Source organism: Penaeus japonicus, unplaced genomic scaffold (assembly GCF_977035675.1).
Source record: "Penaeus japonicus unplaced genomic scaffold, GWHDUDI00000001_assembly GWHDUDI00000029, whole genome shotgun sequence".
Taxonomy (NCBI): Eukaryota; Metazoa; Arthropoda; class Malacostraca; order Decapoda; family Penaeidae; genus Penaeus; species Penaeus japonicus.
In genome coordinates, this window is record NW_028234431.1 from 34,465,354 (window position 1) to 34,480,627 (window position 15,274).

Sequence of the window (15,274 nt, forward strand, 5' to 3'; positions counted from 1 at the left end):
ACTTAACACTACACAGTAACCAAAAACACGGCGCTTTCGGCCAAGGGCCTCATCAGGTGCTAAAGGGGGGGAATACTGAATCTTTTTTTCATAAAGCACACATTATATACATGCTGAATAAAGAAGATCATATAAAACGGTTCCTTCCTTATCCGCCAATCCAGGGTTTATCACGGAGGTCAGGGCTCTGTTTCCCTCTCTCTCTGGTTGTCCACCAGGAAGGGAGGCCTATCCACTCCTAATGCTCCTGGGGAAATGGGGGCCCAGTGGTTCCTTTGCTCACTCTTCCCAAGGGCCTGTTTGGGAGGAGGGAAAGTATGACATTATTCTAACTCTCTTTATCTTTCTGTAAAAACAAAACTTTTACAGGCAAAATACTTCACAACGAAAAAACAAAACAAAAACAGAGAGGGGGGAAGCCCAGACCCAAACACCTCGGTGTAGCTTCATCCCTGGAGTTCAAAAATTAAAAGGGTTAAAGAGGGAAAAAAGCAGGACCCCCCATGGGGTACACTTGGGCAGGCAGAATAGGTAGGTTGTCGCTGGGGCCCTTCTCAACTGCTATATTCCTAAGGAGAATTGGATTCTGAAAAAAGAAAACAAGGTAATTTTTAAAAAAAGAAACAGTTATTTATATCAAAGAAATGGACCCTTACGGGCTGAGGGGGAACACTTGTACTTTCGGGACTTGGGTACCTGCAACTCCTTTTTCTGTGGTATACAAAGGGGTAAAAACAAAGGGGTTAATGTAAACATAAAAACTAAAAAAATCCTTTTGATTTGGAACAAAAAGGATATGGGGTTTTTAGTCTCCCCCTAATGTCGGAAAAGAACACATGCAAATTTTCAACTGTAAAAACCTTCATTATCCATTAATATTTTCTTATTCATTACAATCACCTCATACTCCTCTTTTCTAATCTGTATATTCCAATTAATGTCAATTCTAAGTTTCTTCCTTGTTTTCTTTCCATATATTTTATTATATATCTTTATTTTTATTTTTAAAAACTTTGTACCAAACTTTTAGTATTCCGATTGATTATTTGTTTTTTTTTATATTTTTATATTTTAATTTTATTGTTTTTTAATTTTTCTTGCTTGTTTTCTATACTCCTTATGCTTTATTCGTGTTTTTCTTAATACCATTTATTTTTACTTTTTACACAGATTAAAAATGAAAGAGGGGGAAATTCCTTTTCACCTGCTTTGGGGCTACTGCTGGGTTTTCCAAATTAAAAAAGTCACCGCAATTTTAGAAAATTCCTCCCCATTTAAACCTAATCCTTCTTGAAGTTATTTTTAAAAAAGTTTGAATTCGTTTGGTTTTCTCATATATTTTCACCTTGACTTTTTCAATTTTTTTTTGCATTTTTAATATTTTTTTTTTTTATATAAAATTATCTAAAGAGAACAAATATGTAATAATTTTCTTACGTTTACACCTTTTTTTTAATTCGTCCCATTCCCAAATTTTCCCGGCCTTTTTTTTAAAATTTTTGGGGTATGTTTCCTTCTTCCAATCTCTAACCTAATTTTAAATATCTTCACCTTATTTCTTCTATGTTTTCAACTCCTCGTAATGTCCTACTTTACTGATGAATTTTTATTTCTGTCATATATATTTTTTAATTATTTTGTGCGTTTGCTTTTTATAATTAAGAAAATGAATATGTTTGTAATTATATTTTTCTTTATTCTTATTCTATTTTTTCACACTCATTCTTACCCATCCTTAGACTCCTCTATTTTGGTATACTCCTTTTAAACTTTTATATAAAAAATTACTAACCCGAGTATATATATTTCTTGTTTATTATTTAAATTGTTTAAATATTTATTTTGGTAAATATTATTTAGCAGATTAAGCATGTTTAAACCTTATAGCAGGGGAGAAGAAGCCACTTTGCCACCTACTCTAGCTCCTTTGCGGTTACCTGTCATCAAAGATCACCGTCATTGGTGTGGAACATCTCCTAACCCTATATAGAATTACATTCTTTTTGATTTCACTTAACTGTGAAAAAAAATGTTTGTCTTATCATTTGGTATATAGTTATGTATTTCCATCATTATTGTTTCATGTCTTGTAAAATTAAGTTACCATATTAAGCTGGTCTAATTATATTCATCCATATTTTAAAAAATTTTACATTTTTCTATTCAAATATTTGTCCCTTTTTTTGGGCTTTAATTTGTGTTTTTATTTCTTCTTACTTATCAAATCTTTAATTATAATGTGATATCTATATCTATATCTTTTATCTATTTTTTATATATATGTATAATGTTTTTTTCCATATTTATATTTTTCGGGTTTTTATTCGAAACCCATTTCACACTTTTATTTTAAATACTTTTATTTTAATTTCTCTGTTTTTTTTTTTATTGTATACCATTTTTAACCCTTTTTATTTGTAAATATCCCAATCTCTAACTAATGTCAGCATTCAAAAATTAGAGTCTGTTACCTGCATAAAGCATAGGGGTTGTTTTGTCTCCTGTACTTACTAACTTTTAAAATGAAAAATGTTAGTTTCCAAGAATGTTCTTTTTGATTTTTTCCTTCCCATTTGTTTCCTTAAACCTCCCTCCCCCTGTTACTAAACCGTTTTCTTTTCACAGCTTCTTTCTTTATTCGTTAGGGGGAGGAACTGCTCTTTATAGGGCAGCAACTGCCTTATCCTTCATCCATCTATCATAGTGGGACCATAAACTCTTCTCCCAAGTTTGCCTTTTTATCTCGTTGTATCCAATCCCACAAGAATTCAAAGAGGCCCTAAGGGGTTTGCTAAGATCTAGAGTAATATCATAGGTAATTACTCTCCCCATTTAGCTATGGTTTCTTTCCAAACTTCTCTCGGATTTCTTTTACTCTTTCCAAGCCGCTTTAGTATTTTTTTCCATACCTCTATTTTTGAAAAACCCTACCATTCTTTTACTCCCTCTAGTTCTTTTTTCACTTATTATTCTCTAATTCTAATGCCTGGAGAAGTAAGGGTCTCTCAGACTGGATATGGCTTGACTCGAAATGCAAATACTGATGTTGTTGGAAGCTGTAGAAAGTGGTTGTTTAGGTACATGTCATTGTTTTCCCAAAACACTAAGGTGTCTAGAAAGGAGTTTTTCCCTTTTCTCCATTCCAGGTAAATTCAGGTCAGGTGAACGTGTTAGTCCTCGTGATATGCCATTATTCTTCCTCTTTCCCGTGGGAAAATCCGAAAAAATCGTCTATAACTAAAATATCTTTGTTGGGTTTTTACCTTTTCCTTTTTCTCTATGCTTGCATGACAATATCTCCCGGGTATGGCACTGACCTGAAGCTCCAATACATACCTTTGCATTGCTTTTAGTACTGTTATTGAATCTTAGCAGTGTTCCCCCTAGACATGATCAACCCCTCCTTTATGAATAAGGTGGGGGTTGATTTGAATCACTGCTAGGGGCCCGACATACCCATAGTTTTTTTCATAATAATTGCAACCACACAACACTTCTTCCTGGGGATTGATGATATAATGATACAATATCAAAGAAATAGATTCGCCTTTGGGGAAAAATGGCATCCTCATTTTCCTTAAAAAAATCGAGGTATCCTGTAACCTTTCCGGGAAAAATGTCTTAAAAGGGGTCAAAAAGGTGTTTAAAAATCTGTCACTGCCTGGTTGGCCACTCAACCACTAAGACTGTCTCCCTGCCATTCCCTGTATTTTCTTCACTCTCTTATGTTCTTAGAAACATACCAATGGGAATGCTTTCTTTGTTGCTAGAAGGCATCCCGGGTGCTGAAAAACTTCCCACTTTTGTTTCCGGTCATCCAGGTGTGGGAAACCCGTTTATTAGAATTTTACTCTCTCTTATCACTCTTTGCAAGCTCCTCTGATGTTCTAGCTCTTTGTAGGGTTTTTATTCATTAAGGTGCTTTTTCCCCATCTTAAAAAATTTTCTGTCTTAAAACTACTTTAAACCCCGTCTTTTGTCAGCTTTTTTTAACTAGTTTTCATCTCTTAATTTTCTAGGCTACTCTCTCTTTAACTGGCTATTAGGCCTTCTTCCCCTGTCTACTTCTTTTTCAACTCACCTAGCTGTTCTTCAAAACCTTTCAGCAACCGGGGGCTTCGGAGCTTTTTCAAACTTTGCCCTAGTAGTTTGAGTAATTTTTTCCTAATCCTTGTGCAAACCCCAAATTTCCCCGAGAAGGCATTTGTAAAACCCCCGTTGCTTCTTCTCAATTGGGGAAAAGAGAAGTCAATGCTTCTAATTGATTTTCTTTTTGGCCCGGACAAAAACTAACTTTATGTAATTGAAATTTCTCCTTCTCTATTACTCTTTTACAAATAATTTTCCCCCCAATTCCCTCTGCTCTCCTTGCCACTGCCTTCCTCCTGCTGTTTCCCTTTAACCCTTGGGTTTTCTCGTCCGGGGCATTTTCTGGGTTTTGGAATTCCTAAATTTCCTCCCTGGTTGCCATAGTCCGCTGTCCCTGGGGACCAAGTCCTCTGGGTTCCTGGGTCCAGTTCCACTCTTGTCTCCTTGGGTCCAATCCACGTTTCTCCTTTCCACTCGCTTGGTTTCTCTGGGGTATGTCCCCAGGAAATCTCGGTTGTAGAGTCCTGAAGGCTGTCTGGAGTTTAATCTTGTTCCTGGGTCCTGCCCTACTCTGGGGTGTTCCTTTGCCAGTACTCCTTGGTCTGTCTCTCTGTCTTGCTCGTTCTTGTGGTCCGGGTGGGATGTTTTGGATACCTTGGGCTCGTTTTCCCTTGGGGCAATCTCTCTGAAATCCGCCCTGGAGTGGGGAAAGGGGTTTTTTCTCCTGTCCTTGCTCTTTTTTCTTCTATTTGGGTTTTTTGTGATGCCTTTCCTGTTGTATTTCTTTTCTTTTCTGGTTTTTCTTTCTTTCCCCCTGCCATGCCTGTAAGCCTTTCCCCGGGTTTGGGTGGGCTTTCCCTTTTTCCACCTTGTACTTCAGGTTTACTACCTCTGATTCCTTTTTTAATTTGGCGTTAGGGAGGATCTATCTATCCATTTTTCCCTAAATACCCTTTCCAACCTATCCAAACTGACTACTTTTCCCTACATTCATGCATTCATTAAGTTTCACTAGGGGGATACACTCTAGATCTCAAAGGGAGGGGGGGAAGGAAGGATTATCGCTCGTAATCCTCCTGGGGTAGTCCCTCTCTGCTATTTTCTTGCCTTGAAAGGGGCCACCTGGTAGTCTTCACTCCTTCAAGAGAACTGGGATTCCTCTTGTGTTGTGGACAACACATCTCTCTCTTCCTCTAGGGTGTCATACTCTTCTAGAGGGGGAAAACTCCTCTCTCTTAACTGGTTCTCCTCTGGTCTTTGATCCTCCATTAAGGTCCAACACTTCCCTCTTTCCGGGTCTTTTTTATATTTTCTCACATTGGTTGATCCGTTCTCTACCTTCATTTCCTCATTTTCAAATCCTCATCATTTCAATTTTTATCTGTCTGTGTTTTCCTATTTCTTTTCAATACCAAACCTCTTTCCAAATCATTTTTCATACATCCTCCACCATTTCTTTCCCCCTCTGGTAATGCCTCCATCTACATTTCCATATATATTCCCACATAACAACCATTATTCTTTAGGTAGAGGGGAACTCATGGGGTTGTTTTTTATCTTTATGCTGCCAAATTTCCTTTTTGCCATGCTCATGCATTTTCTCTGTATTTTCTGGAATTTTCTTCAACTCATTTTAATTGAATTTTTCGTCCTTTCAATAGCCTCTGCCTAAAAATGCACTAACAACCCCCGCCATTCTTTGCGGGACTTACCAATCAACTCCCCATTTCTACTACCCACCTGAGTAGGACTCCAGGGGGGGATATTTGCTATGTTTTCTTCAAAATCCTCCTCCCCCTGCTGTTTCAAAACCCTATCACAGATTCTACCTTGCTAATGACTAGCTTTCTACTAGTACAACTTACTCAACCTATAATTTTTGCATAATGGTCTTTAAGGGGATCTATCAGGTGTCTTCAATCTTCTAAGGGTCTTCCTTATATATCACTGTCCATCTAGTCCTAAAGGAGGAGCAAAAGGGGAAAACCTCTCTTGCCAACTCCCCTTTTTTCCATAATGGTACCCACCCACCTCTTAAGGCATGATATCGGGACTTTCCAAGATATAATTTCACTTTTCATTTCCTTATTTGCCACTATCATTAAATGCTAACGGGTCTTAAATCATTTAAATCTCCCCTTTCTAGCTCCTCTGTACTCCCTATTCCCCCCTGCACTTTTCCTGGTTGACCATGATCACTAATCCTTAACACATACTGACGTCCTTTACTTTTTCAGCCAGGAAATTCAGACAGCCCTGAAACCTAAGCTAGCCGGGTAGGTCAGACCTTTGGTTCAAATCTCTTTGTCGAAACCAAGGTTTACTACAAAAACCTTCTACTATATATCACTAGAAAAAAAGGGATACACTTCTGAATCAACCAATTGACTAGGGTACTTTGGATCAAAGGAAATTTTTTGATTATGTAAACAACCTTTCTTCCTGCCCTTTACACCACACTTATAACACCATCCCCTGACTTAACCCCTTCACTAGAATTCCACCTTTCTCTAGCTCTTCAACTTTACTTTCTTCTCTTTCCAGTATCTTTCACACTTTTTTTCTAAATTTATGGTCTGTTTCACACATCACTGAGTCTACATTTCACTGATCTAAAATCTGAAACTTTAAACATATTCTCCCCCACTCACATATTCAAAAAAACTCTTCCTTACCTACCCTGAGACAGGAAACACAAGGGGCCTGATATACAAACCGGGCCCTTTGTGAAAAAATTTAATCTTAAAAAAAAAAACCTTACCAAAGCTAAAAAACAAGAAACCTAAAGCCTTTTGGGAACTCTAGAAAAACCCGAAAAAAAGCGCTGCGGGTCCTTCCGTGTTTTTCTTCTCTTGTTCTCTGCATCACTGTTTTTTAATATCACTTTCCAAAAGGATAATAAGTCACTAAGAAAAAAAAACCCCCAAATTTACCCTTTTAAACCCTTACACAAAACCCCCAAAACACGACGCTTTCGGCCTGGGGGCCCATCATCAAGGGTGGGATACGAATCTTTATTCATAAAGCACTACATATATACATGGAATAAAGAAAGGGGTCATAGTAAAACTGTGTTCCTTCCTTATGGGCCGCCAATCCCAGCTTTTTTCACTGGAGTCACCCTCTTTTTCCATCTTCCTCTGGTTGCCATCCAAAGAGGACCTATCCACTCCTAATCCCGGGAAACTGGCCTAGTTTCCCTTTTCTCACTCTTCCCAAGTTCCCCTTTGGGAGAAGGAAAGTATACTTATTCAACTCTCTTTATCATTTCTAAAACAAACAATTACGGGAAAATTTATCTATCACAACAAAAACAAACAAAAACAGAATGGAGGGGGCCCAACCCAACAGCCTCGGTGTACTTCTTCCCTGGATTCAAAATTAAAAGTTAAAATACAACAAGCCCCCTATGGGGCTACACTTGTCAGGCAAATAGTAGTTGTTGCTGGCCCTTCCCTCAACTCTATTTTCCTAAGAGAATTGGATTCTGAAGAAAAAAACAAGTAATTTAGAGAAAAAAAACATTTATTTATATCAAAGAAAGGGACCCTACAGGTGGGGGAACATTTTGTACCTTCGGGACTTGGGTACCCAACTCTCTTTTCTGTTATACAAAGGTAAAAAAAAGGGATTAATTAAACAATTAAAAACTAAAAAATCCTTAAGACTAGGAACAAAAAGGGGGGTGAGTGGGTATCTCCCCCTATTTGAAAAACACATGCATATTTACAACTGTAAAAACCGTCATTTTCCCTTTAATTTTCTTTCATTACAATCACCTCATCTCCTCTTTTTCAATCGAATATCAATTAATTGTTTAGATTCTAAGTTGTTTTCCTTTTTTTCCTATATTTATTTATATATCTTATTTGTATTTAACACACTTGTATCCAACTTGTTAGTATCCGTGATTTTTTGATTTTTTTTAATTTTTTATTATTTTATTTTTTTTTGTTTTATTTTTTTTTTCTTGCTCATTCTATTAAATCCTTATTACTTTATTCGGTTTTTTCCTAATCCATTTATATGTTCTCCTTTTAATACACAGATAACATGATAAAGGGAGAATTCCTTTGTCACCTTACTTGCTCTAAATCTGGGGATCTGCCAATTAAAGAAATCACCGTCAATTAAAATTTCTCCTTCTCCATTTAAAACCTACTTCTCTTCATTGTATATTATTTGCTAAAAAATTTAAAATTCTTGTTGGTTAAATTCTAATATGTTTCACCTTGTTCTTATTCATTTCCTTTGGGATTTATATAATTTTTTTTTTTTTATATAAAAATTATCTAAAGAGAACATATATGTATTGTAATAATTCTTATCTTTTGTTTACAAACCCTTTTCTTAATTCTCCTGACTATGTCCATATCTTTCTGTGCCGTTTTTTTAATTGTTTATTTTATAAATTTTCCCTTCTTCCCAAAATCTCTAACCTAAATTTTAAATATCTTCACCTTTATTTCTGCTATGTTTAACTCCCGTAAATTCCTACTTTACTGAGAATAAAATTTTCTGTCATATATATTTTTAATTATTTGCTGTTAGCTTTTATAATTTTTAGAAAATGTAATATTATTTTATTATATTTTTCTTTATTCTTATTCTGTATTCACACTCATGCTTACCCCTCCTAACTCCCTATATTGTATAACTCTCCTTACTTTTAAATGAAAATATCTTATACCCAGATATATATTCTTGATTATTATTGAATTGTTTATATTTTATCTGGTAAATATATTTAGCAATACGCAGTGTTTAAAAATTTTAGGGAAGGAGAAGAACCACTTTGCCACCTGACTCTACTCCTTTGCTGTTACCTTCAATCAAAGGAGTCACCGTCAGTTGTGAGAACATCTCCTACCCTATATATAAATTTCAAATTTTTTTATTTCACTTAACTGTAAAAAAAATGTTTTCTTACAATTTGGTATATAGTTATGTATTTCCATCATTATTTTTTGCATGTCTTTTTGTAAAATATAATTATCCTAAACTGTTTTCTACATTATATTTATGCCATATTTTTTAAAAAAAGATTACATTATTTTAAATTAATATTTGTACCTGTTTGCTTTATATGTGAATTTTTATTTTTCTTCTTACTTATCAAATCTTTAATTATATGCATACTATATCTATATCTAACTTCTTTATATATATTATAATGTTTTTACTCATATTATATATTTTTTGATTTTTATCGAACCGATTTCACACTTTATTTATATACTTGTTTATTTTTCACTCTTTTTTCTTTTATTTGTATACCTTTTAATCCCGGTTTTATGTGTAAATCTCCCCAAACTAACTAACTTGAATGCACATTCAGGAATGTATTCTGTTACCTGCATAAAGCATAGGTTTGTTTGTCTCCTCTTTCTAACTTAAAAAAAAAAATTTATTCCAAAATTTATTTTTTGTTTTTTTCCTCCCCTTTTCCTTAAACCCCCTCCCCTTTACTTTCCGTTTTCTTTCTTTTCTCTTCTTTTATTCGTCAGGGGAGGAACTGGGGATATAGGTCCACTCCCTTATCCTTCACCATCTTCATAGTGGGGACCATTAAAACTCTTCTCCAAGTTCCTTTAATCTCTTGATCCAATCCCACAAGGGAAATTTAAAGAGGCTCTAAGTGTTGCAAATCTAGAGTATATCATAGATAAATTACCTCCCCATGTTACTATTTTGGGTTTTTTTGCAACAGACTTCTCCGGGGTTTCTTTTACTCTTTCCCCAAGCCGACTTTAGTATTTGTTTCCATATCCCTTTTCTGAAAAAAAACCCCACCATTTCTTTTAATGCCCCTCTAGGTTCTTATTTCACTATTATTCTCTTAATTCTAATCCTTGGAGAAAGTAAGGGCTCTTCAACTTGGGTGATGCTTGACTCGAAAGCAAATACTGATGTTTGGAAGGCTTGTAGAAAGGGTGTTTGAGGTACATTCATTGTTCCAATACCTAAGGTTCTAAGGATTTTTCTTTGCTCCATTCCATAAATTTTAGGCAGGTGGAACGTGTTTAGATCCTCGATATCCATTTAATTTTTTCCTCTGTACCCGTGAAGACCCAAAATACGCTATTTCTTAAAAAAATATCTTTTTGGTTTTTAGCCTTTCCTGTTTTTCTCTATGCTTTCATGGACGAATACTCGGCTTTTGGCACTGAACTGAAGCTCCAATAGCAGTACCCTTTCATTGCTTATAGTATCTTTATTGATTTTTAGCAGTGTCCCCCTAACATGATCAATCCCCCCTTATGATAAGTGGGGGGGTTTGATGTTAAATCACTGCTAGCGGGCCCGACATAACCATAGTTTTTTTCTATAAATTTGCAACCACACAAGCACTTCTTCCTGGGATTGAAAGGGTATAATGATACAATATCAACGAAAATAGGATCGAGCCTTTGGAAACTGCATCCTTCATTTTCCTTAAAAAATCTAGGTATCCTGAACCTTTTGGGAAAATTCTAAAAGGGGTCAAAAAGGTGTTAACAAACGTCTACAGCCTGGGTTTGGGGCCCCTACACCCCTAAAGACTGGTCTCCCGGCCATGTCCCTTATCTTCTTTCTACTCTCTTATGTGCTTAGGGAGAACATAAACCATGGGAATCTTGCTTTTGTGCTAGAAGGCATCCCTCTGCTTGCTGAAAAACTCTACTTTGATTCCTGTTCATCCAAGGGTGGGAAACCCGTTTAATTAAATTTTACTCTCTCTTTTCACTCTTGCAAGCTTTCCCCGATGTCTAGCTCTTTGTAGTTTCTAGTCTCAATCTTATTTCCCCTTTAATGTAATTTTTCTGTCTTTAAAACTACAAAGCCCCGTCTTTGCACTTTTTTTATACTATGTTTACATCTTTTTAAGTTTGTCTAGGGGTACTCTCCTTTATCTGTCATATTAGCCTCTTCCCTGTCACTGCTTTTCAACCACCTAGCTTCTTCAACCTTCATGCAAAACCCCGGAGTCTTCTTGGAGGCTTTTTCAATCTTTTTGCCATGTATTGTGAGGTAATTTTTCCTAATCCTTTGTGCAAGGCCCCAAATTTCCCGAGAAGGCATTTGTAAACCTCCTGTTTGCTTCTTCTCAAGTTGTAAAAGAAGGTCAATGCTTCTTTGGATTTTTCTTTGTGGTGGGCCGGGAAAAAGATCTACCTTTATGTAAATTTAAAGTTGCTCCCCCTCTGTTCACTTCTGTTTCAATTAATTCCATCCCATTCCCCGCTTCTCCTTCCACTGCCTTCCTCCGCGTTCCTTGAACCCATGGGTGTTTTCTCGTCCTGAGCATTCTCTCTTTGGAATCCTGAAATTTTCCTCCCTGTTTTCCAATATTCCCCCTGTCCCTGGTAAACCAAATCCCTGGGGTTCCTGGGTGCCAGTTCCACTCTTGTCTCCTTGCTCCAATTCCACTGTTCTCCGTTCCACTCGCTTGTTTCTCTGGGTAAAGTCCCCAGAAATCTCGTGTTGTAGGAGGTATTCCGAGTCTGTCTGGAGTGGTAATCTTGGTTTCCCGGGTCCTCCATACTCTGGCTGTCCTTTGCCATGGGACCCTGGGTCGTCTCTCTGTCTTGCTCTTTTCTTTTGGTCTGGGGGGATTTCTGGGTACCTTGGGGCTCGTTTCCCTTGGTCCCAATCGCTCTGAAATCCTCTCCTGGGATGGGAGATTTGTTCTCTGGTCCTTGCTCTTTCTTGTCCTATTTTTTTCTGTATCTTTCCTGTTTTGTATTTCTTTTCTTTTCTGTTTTTCTTTCTTTTTTCCTCCTTGCCATACCTTAAACCCTTTCCAGTTTGCTGGGCTCCTTATCCACCTTACTTCAGGGGTTTTTACTACTGCGGGTTCCTGTTTAATTGGCGGGTTAGGAGGGGTTCTACTAGCCATTTTTTCCCAAATCCCTTTTCCCAACCCATCCAAGGGCTGTACTACTTCCCTAGCAATTCATGCATTCATTTAGTTCTAGGGGGGACACTCTAATGGCTCAAGGAGGGGAAAAGGGGAAAGGGGGATATCGTCCCCGTAATCCTCCTGGGGGTGACGGTCCTCTCTTGCTATTTTCTTTCCTTGAAGGGCCACCTGGTAGTCCCTTTACTCCTATCAGAGAACTGGATCCTCTTGTGTTTGGACACACATCTCTCTCTTCCTTTTGGTGGGCGATACTCTTTTAGAGGGGGGCAAAACTCCTCTCTCTTGAAGCGGTTCTCCTCTTTCGTTGACCTTCCATGTAAGTCTCAACACTTTCCCTCTTGCCGGCTTTTTATTATGTTTTTTATCCATTTTTGGATACACTTTTTCTGACCTGCATTTCCTCATTTTCAAGATCCCATCATTTTCAATGTTATCTGTCTGTGTTTTCCTATTTCTTTTCAATTTCCAAACCATCGTTGCCAGATCATTATTCATACTGCCTCCCCATTTCTTCCTCCTCGGGTAATGCCCCAATACATTCACATTATATAAATTTCCCCCATATGACAAACCATTATCTTTTGTAGAGGTGGGAAGCTCTGGTGTTGTTTTTTATCTCAATGCCCAAATTGCCTTTTGCCATGCTCATGCAATTACTTGATGTTTCGGAATTTTTCTTCAACTCATTTTAATTTTAAAGATTTCTTCCTATTTCATAGCCTCGCTCTTAAAGGCACTAACAACCCTGCCATTTCTTTGCTGCAATTGCCATTTCCTCCCCCCTTTCTACTACCCACCTGGGTAGGACCCTGAGGTGAGTATTTTCTACTGTTTCTTCAAATCCTCCGTCACCCCTGTTTTCACACCTATCACAGTATCTACCTTCTAATGACATACTTCTACTGAGTACAATTCCCCAACCTATGGGAATTCTTTTGCATAATGGGGTTTTAAGGGGGGATCTATCATGGTGTCTTCAATCTTTTCTGGGAAGGGGGCTTCCTTATATTCACTGTCCATCTAGTCCTATAAGGGGGGACTAAAGGACCTCTCTAATGCGAAATCCCCTTGTCCCTGAATATGGGTGAGCCCACCCACCCTTTAAGCCATGGGTTACTGGGTCTTCCAAGGGGGAGGGAATTTCACTTTTTCTATTTCCTTTTTGCCACTATTCCATGTAAATGGCTCTTGCTTAATCATTTAGAACTCCCCGGGCTGCTTCCTCTGGTACTCCCATTCCTCCTGCACTTCCGGGATTTACCATGAGCCAATCCCTTAACACAGTACTGAACCCTTGCTAGCTGTTTTCACCAGGTAATTCAAGGGCTAGGGCCCGAAAACCAAGGGCTTAGGCCATTAGGCAGACCTTTTGGTAGAAAGCTCTTTGTCGAGAACCAAGGGTTAAAGCTACATGAAACCTGCTACTATATTCACTAGGAAAACAAGGTTCACTTCTGATCAACCAATTGACTAGGTACTTTGGATAAAGGAATTTATAGATTATTTAAAAACCTTTCTTTTCCGTCCTTATTTTCCCACATTATAAATACCCCCCAAACTTTAAAACCCTCCTTTGAAATTCCCCCTTTCCTCTCTCTTCAAATTTTCTTACTTCTCTTTTTATATTTTTTTTCACACTTTTTTCAAAAAATTTTTGCTTTTTCACACTTATCAACACTTTGTCACATCAAAATCTGAAACTTTAGAACTTTTCTAACCCCCTCCAATTGAAAAAAACCTTATCCTAACCCAACTTCCGAGAAGAAACAAAAGCCTGTAAAACCCAGCCTTTGAAAAAAACCTTTAAAAAAAAAAAAAAAGCCCAAAAAAAAAACAAGAAACCAAAAATCCTTTTGGGGGAACTCTAGGACAAACCGTTAAACGCTCGGGGGCTTTCCTTTGGGTTTCTTCTCTTTTCCTGCTATCCACTGTTTTAAAAACATTGTCTAAAAATTTTTAAATCACTGGAAAAAATTTTTTTCCACAATTCATTTTCACTCCAGAACCCACATCCAACGCTTTCGGCCCAAGGGGCCTCTCATTCAAGGGGGGAAACTGAATCTTTATTCATAAAGCATCATTTTAAAACACTGAAAAAAGAAAGGAAAGTAAAACTGTGTCCTTTTTAGGGGCCGCCAACCCCGCTTTTTTTCACGGGGGTAGGGGCCGTTCCTTTTTCTCTCGGGGCCTCCAAAAGGGGGGAGCCTATCCCCCAAGCCCTGGGGGAACTGGGGCCAGTGTTCCTTTTCTCCTCTTCCCCAAAGGCCTTTGGGGGGAGGGGAAAAAATGACTTATTCTAAATCTCTTTTATATTTCTTAAAAACAAAAAAAAACAAAATACTTCACAAACAAAAACAAAAAAAAAAAAAGGAAAAAAAGGGGCCCCGACCCAAACACCTTGGTCTTACCCGGGGTTCAAAAATTAAGGGGTTAAAAGGGGGAACAAAACCCCCCATGGGGCCCCTTTCACAAAAGGAGGGTTTTTGCTGGGGGCCCGCTCAACGCTTAATTCCAAGGAAGGATTTTGAAAAAAGAAAAAAAATTGGAAAAAAAAACGGTTATTTTACAAAAGAATGACCTCTAAAGGGTGAGGGGGAAAACCTTTACCCTTCGGGGGCTTGGGGGACCTCAAGCTTCTTTTTTTCTGTGGTATACAAAGGGGAAATAAAAAAAAAGGGATTAAGTAGGAAAAAAAAAATAAAAAATCCTAAACTAGAAAAAAAGGGGGGTTGGGGGTTTTCCCCCATTCGAAAAACATGCATATTTACCTGTAAAAAACCCCTTATCCATTAAATTTTCCTATTTCTTTACAATCACCTTCAAATCCCTTTTTTTTAACTATATTTCCAATTTAAGTAGTTTAAGTTTTTTCCGTTTCTTTTCATTTTTTATTATATATCTTTTTTTTTTTTTAACAACTTTACCAAAATTTAATTTTCCGTTTTTTTTTTTTTTTTTTTTATTTTTTTATTTTTTATTATTTTTTTGTTTTTATTTTTTCCCTTTTCTTTTTCTAAACGCCTTTTTCTTTTTTTGGGGTTTTTTTAAACAAATTTTATTTCTACTTTTTTATCCAATAACATGATAAGGGGGAAAATTCCTTTGTCACCCATTTTCTCTCCTGGTTTTCTGCCAATTAAGAAAGTCACCGTCAATAAAGGAATTTCTCTTTTTCCCCTTTTAAAACCCAACTTTCTTATTAATTTTTTGCTGAAAAAAAATTTAAAATTTTTTCTTTATAATATTTTTTAAACCCTTTTTTATTTTAATTCGTTTTCATTT